The following is a 6,741-nucleotide window of genomic DNA, read 5'->3' on the forward strand; positions in this document are numbered from 1 at the left end:
TGAAATGTTTAATCAGAGATTATAGAATTAGTCAATAAACAGTAATTATCAGAGTCATTAGTAGAACCAATGGAACAATCAGCAAGAATAATTAAGAATCGAACGATTCAAATGAAACGTATTGATTTAAAATTTTGAAATTTTAAGCACAATAAATTTCAACAGAATTAACAAATGCGATTTAATCTTCAAGCTTGTGTGTACACAGGTTGTGTACACCCTTGTGTACACAGGTTGTGTACACCCTTGTGTACACAGGTTGTGTACACCCTTGTGTACACAGGTTATGTACACCCTTGTGTACACACAGGTTATGTACACCCTTGTGTACACGAAGGTTATGTACACCCTTGTGTACACACAGGTTATGTACATCCTTGTGTACAGAGATTATGTACACCCTTGTGTACACAGGTTGTGTACACCCTTGTGTACACAGGTTGTGTACACAGGTTGTGTACACCCTTGTGTACACAGGTTGTGTACACCCTTGTGTACACAGGTTGTGTACACCCTTGTGTACACAGGTTGTGTACACCCTTGTGTACACAGGTTGTGTACACCCTTGTGTGCACAGGTTGTGTACACCCTTGTGTACACAGGTTGTGTACACCCTTGTGTACACAGGTTGTGTACACCCTTACCAGTAACCATTGTACCAGTAGATGACTCACTACCAACCGTCTGTGTGAATCATTGACTGTATTCATATTGCTGCTGACCATAGCAGGATTTCAAACACCCTCACCCTGTAGACACTTGTGAGTCAGTGGTAGTTAGGCAGCAGAGAGAGACAGGTCGGCTGTTGGCGCTTTCCATACTTCCCGTTATATATTATACGTACTACCAGCCTACGTGAGTATTTTTACCCATCCACGTATCGAAAACCCACATGACAAATGGTGGCACCGGTGTGGGCGTGGATTTAAGGGTATTTCAGACGTTAGAAGACTGTTTGTGGGTTGCCGGCAGGTCAGAGGTGAACCGTGCCACCTCCAGCTAGCCGCTACCCTCACTCTCCTCCACTGTGTCGCTCCAGCCTGCAAGCCTGTTGCAGCCGTTTTTCAAGCTTCCTGGCTTAGTTCGTGTGCTAATTGCTTCAATCTCCGAGGGGTTGACCCGGATTTTGCAATTAAGCCAGTCAATAAGCCAGACAGTGGAAGTGAACGCTAGTCAGCCTGCCTCAGCCTACCATCCAGCCTGTCTCCTGTCATCCACCTGCTCCTTCATGCTGTGTGCATCGTTACACGTCTTCCAGTCAGCCATTCTCGTGGGTTAAGCCAGTCAGCCAGCCCAGCTTCCTAACCCAGCTGAGAGAGAGAAGTAAGCCACACAAGTTCCTCTGAAGTATTGTTTTATATATCGCTTGTGCTTGGATGCTGGTAAGAGTGGTCTTCATCATCCCTGTGGCATTGTGATTTAGTTAAGCCACCTTGTACATGGTGTGCGTGGCAGTGAGAGCGCACAGGGCCAGCTTGTTCCGCTGCCCCAACCACCACCCGCCACTACTCACTCATCTACCTGTGGGGTTTTCCACTCTTGTACCGGGTCCTAGTACTGTTTTGGCTCACATAATTGATCAAGAGATTGTAGCTGGCGCCAACGATAAAGCCAGTTATGTGAGTTCTCCTAGAAAGCGCATTTCTTCCGACGACAGTGTGAGTGTAGGAGGCGTCATCACCGCACAGGACGTCTTGCCCTCATCACTAGTCATCCTGTCTTCTACTCCAGACTTCAGTGATAATTTTCTGTTTAGAGACATTTTCCTGCATTTAAAGACATTTGCGTGTGTGAGACATTTACAGTGAATTTCTTGTGTACTCTAAGCCTTGTGTTTTCAGTGTAGACTCAGTGTTTCTTTAACTCATTATTTTTGCAATATTTTTCAGTGTTATCGCTCATCTCTTGTGTTTCATTTTTATAATTTTTATCTGTTTTTTTTTATGCTACTCTATGTCTTTAGTAAGTATTATTGTGTAGTGTACCAGTCAGTCACTCCGTGTGAAATAATTCAATTTTTTTTATTTATCTTGTGTTCTTTCAGCTTTGTATTCTCCAGTATTTGTCGTACACCAAATTATCCATTTATTTCTATGTGTACCTTTTTTTTCGTATGCCAGCAGTGTCTCATTCCCTTGATCTTTTCGCAGACTTGTGTACCATTATTTTTGCCAGCAATTTTTGTCGTATCAGTCACAGCAAGATTTTGTTGTAAGAATATACTATAATAAGTGAATATGTTGTGTGTGCCCCGCCACTTGTAAGTGTTGTGTGCCCCGCCACTTGTAAGTGTTGTGTGCCCCGCCACTTGTAAGTGTTGTGTGCCCCGCCACTTGTAAGTGTTGTGTGCCCCACCACTTGTAAGTGTTGTGTGCCCCGCCACTTGTAAGTGTTGTGTGCCCCGCCACTTGTAAGTGTTGTGTGCCCCGCCACTTGTAAGCCACTTGTTGTGTGTGCCCCGCCACTTGTAAGTGTTGTGTGCCCCGCCACTTGTAAGTGTTGTGTGCCCCGCCACTTGTAAGTGTTGTGTGCCCCGCCACTTGTAAGTGTTGTGTGCCCCGCCACTTGTAAGTGTTGTGTGCCCCGCCACTTGTAAGTGTTGTGTGCCCCGCCACTTGTAAGTGTTGTGTGCCCCGCCACTTGTAAGTGTTGTGTGCCCCGCCACTTGTAAGTGTTGTGTGCCCCGCCACTTGTAAGTGTTACACTTCCAGTTTTGTTTCTTGTTTTATTTTTATTCATATTTTTCATATTTCTTTGAACAAATTCACTCTTAGTGTAATTTCAATTTCTTTTTTAACGTAAAGTGTTTTCTTTACTCTGAGTAAATTGTTTTGTCTAATTTACAATTAAGAGTTAAAGTGTTCAATCAGTTTTTCTTCATATTTTTATTTTATTATTTAACCTACATTTTCCCAGTGTAACTTTATTACTGCAGTGATTATTTCTGCGCCTTATTTTGTTGAACTTGTTCTGCAGTGAATTACTTTCTTTTATTGATATTTTTATGCATTATTATTCTCAGTTCATTATTGTTTGAGTCTTGTTTTTCATTTTATTATTTTTCCTCATGTTGTCTTTGTATTATATTTTAATTTTGTTTATGCATTCTTAGAAAATATTTAAATTTCCCAGTTATCTCTCGTTGCATACAATTTAGTGATTTTATTTTATACTTTTATATTGATTTACAATTTTATTGGTTAATTTCTTTATTAGCAAGAGTACAGACAGCTCATTTTGCATTTAATTCAGTCTCCAGTAATATTTTTACTTGTAAATTTCAATGTATTTTTTTTTATCTTGTCCAGCAGTCCTTTACATTGAGTTGTCCTTCCTCTTGCAGTGTATCTTAGACATTTTTTTTATTACTTCTGCAGAATTAGTTGCATCTCTTTTATTTTAATTTTAACATTTTGTATCATTTTTATTGTTCATTATTTTTGCCTTATTTGTTCTCGTGCAACTTCTTTGCCATTATGTCTCACATACCGCCAAGTGATACTTTAGTGAATGGCGACACTCAGACCTCTCAGGCTACTGCTGCTCCTGTCATCAGTCCTCATAGTTCCTTATCGACTGACAGACCGACCCAGACACTGAGACACTATAGTTTTACTCGTGATTCCCTTGATGCGTTACCTTTATTCAATGGCCATGTACATAGTCTTGAAGCATGGTTTACTGCCATTCGTTCTCGTGTTAATGCTCTAGTTGAAGGTCCTCCTTCAGAGGAAAGTCTTATCAGACTTGCGAAAGAAGCTCTTCATCGGTCCCCTGCTGCTGTTCACGTTGTTGATCTCCTTGATATGCGAGACTTCAGGAATCTTACTAAGTGGTCACAATATGAGGAACTGATTCGTTCTTTCCTTGTACCAGTAAAAACAGCTGATCCATATGTCGTTCTTAGGGAACTAGTGAATGCTACACCCATGACTAATGAATCGTTGAGTGCATTTGCTGTTAGATTAGACAAACTTTTATCATCATTTATCAATGCTGTCCAGTCCTCAGCTTTTGTCCCTGACGAGGATAAACCATCCACAGCATCGTTTGCTAAAATAGCAGCTTTTGGAGCAATCAAAGAACTAATGCCGTCTGCTTCCGTGTGTGCTTATGAGGCTAATCCCCCAACTGTGACGATGGAACCCCTTACAGCCCTAAATCATGTACGTTCCTTGTGCCCCCAGGGTACTTTCCCATGTATCAAAAGTAATTTCACACCTATGCCTCAGTCTGCACCACCTCTTGTTTGCGCCACAGCGACAAATCGTGGTCGTCAACCATCTCAGCGATCACCAAGGACCAGTGTACAGAGTCATTATAAACCTCGTAGTATTCATAGTACATTCAGTAACCATAGTCAGCGGACTTGTTACAACTGTGGTTTCCGTGGCCATATTGCAATTAATTGTCCTGATAGTCACCCTAAGAGGCGTCGTACTGATGATGAGTACCAGTCAGATCTTCCCTACTGTACTTATCATAGAATACATGGACATGACACATCTGAGTGCAATGCTCTCTACAACCTTCAGTACTCTAGGTCTTTCCGTGGCCGTTCCAACCGCAGAACCCGTAGAGGAAACAGACATCGTGGTTCTCAAACTAACCAGAACCAGGCTCATTCTTCCAATTCGGGGGAATTCGAGCGCCCCAGTCAAACCGTCCCATGGTGACAGTAGGTGATAATGAGTACACCATCCCCGTTCACAATTCCTTTGAAGCCTTAAGCAGTCTCGAGAATGACAATCCTGCTGATGATGTTGCTTCACATGTCTCTGACGTAGATGATTTTGGGGATGAAGTGGAACAAATCTTTGCTGATGACAATCCACCTTTTTGTTTGCACATAACTTCCAATGCAACCATAGGCCCTATAGTGCAAGCATCTGTTCATAATGCGCCCGTTCATTTGTTCATGGACTCTGGTGCGCAAGTCAATATTATCAGGTCTAGTTTGTTTAGGGATAAGCAGTTACGACATGTCCTTCTCGTAGAACCGACTCATGTGTCCTCCCTTAGTGGAGTAGCTGGTTCTCACCTGCGTGTCCGAGGTCGGACTTCCCTCACTTTTTCTATCCAAGGTAGAGACTTCACTGCTTCCTTCCTTGTTGTCGACCAGATTACTTTCCCTGGTGACCTTCTACTGGGATTTGCTTCCATGCGAGACTTACGCATTGTGCTCGACCCTTATCGATGGCATGCCCAAATTGATGACTTGATCGTACCATTTTGGGGTTACCAGCTTGGATCCGAGATCTGCCATACTGCCGCAGAGTACGACATTCGAATTAAGTCCTTACAGGCCAGTGCATTTTCCAGTAGCGTACCCAAGCGGTCAGGCACTGGTGATCCTGTCACTCCTGTCTGTGTTCCTGCAACTTCAGACTTGCAAGATAGTGTCCAGTTACCTCAAGTGTCCGAGGACGCTCTGACTACCTTGAGTGCTGAGCCTATCCCTGCAATGTCTGCTAGTTCAAGTAGTAGTTTCTCCACAGGGGACGCCTTGTCGGAAAACAATTACTTGCAACTAGTAATGCCATCTCTTGTTGATGTCACATGCCGTCTGCAGAAAGACGTTTCTGTCGCGGCTAGTGCCCTCACTAGAGTGTCTGTTGTTGTTCCTAGTGTTCCAGATGGTGATAACGTCCTAGTTGACAGTGATTCTTGCAAAGTAAAAGGTCTATTTGTTGAACCATCCTTACATGTTGTAAGAGATAGTAAGATCCATTTCTTCCTAGCTAACACTTCTGGTCACAGTGATCGTCTCAGAGCAAATACCAATCTTGTTGACCTTGTTCACTATCCTTACCCTGTTCAGGTAGAGGATGAGTTGTCACCTGACCAGTGGGTCGGTGCTATTTCTACCGGGGAGACCTCATCCACTTTACTGGATCAATCTGTTCCACTAGTTGAGGAGAAAGACATAGCTCCCACTGACTTCCCAGATGAAGTTAAGCGTTTGTTGACTCTGTTGAACAAACGTCGTAAAGCCATTGCCTTACCAGGTGAGAAGATTTATTTATTTATTTATTTATTTATTTATTTAGAAATTTTAGCATACAAACAGAGGTACAAAAAATACAGGTAAGAGCATCATGCCAAAGCCACTTATATGCATAGCATTACGGGCTGGCTTAAAATTAACTTAAGATTAACTAAGCAATGATGAAATCAGTGATAAGACATTATTGTAAACAGATAACTATAAAATGCAAATGAGTATTACAAAGACAGGTCCTATGGTTGCATGCATTGCTGTTCATTCAGTAGAATGGAGTATTCTGTTAGGTAGTGAATTTAAAAAAATAACAAAGTTAGGTTTAACATTTGTGTGATATAATTGTGAGTAACATTTAGGATATACAATTTATATGGTTCAGTTATTCAGTATTTATTTGGTTTTGAGTGAGTAAGTGAACTTTGAGAAGAGACTTGAATTTATAAACAGGTAGTGTTTCTTTTATATTTACAGGTAATGAATTCCAGATTTTAGGGCCTTTTATGTGCATTGAGTTTTTGCATAGCGTGAGATGGACACGAGGAACATCAAAGAGTGATCTGTGCCTTGTATTATGGTCATGTGTTCTGTTGAGGTTGGCAAGGAGATGTTTGAGGGGAGGGTTAATATCAGAGTTAAGTGTTCTATGTATGTAATAAGTGCAATAATAAGTATGGATGTTTTGTATGGTGAGTAGGTTGAGTGTTTTGAATATTGGTGGAGTGTGCTGCCTGTAGTGA

Source organism: Cherax quadricarinatus, unplaced genomic scaffold (assembly GCF_038502225.1).
Source record: "Cherax quadricarinatus isolate ZL_2023a unplaced genomic scaffold, ASM3850222v1 Contig972, whole genome shotgun sequence".
Taxonomy (NCBI): domain Eukaryota; kingdom Metazoa; phylum Arthropoda; class Malacostraca; order Decapoda; family Parastacidae; genus Cherax; species Cherax quadricarinatus.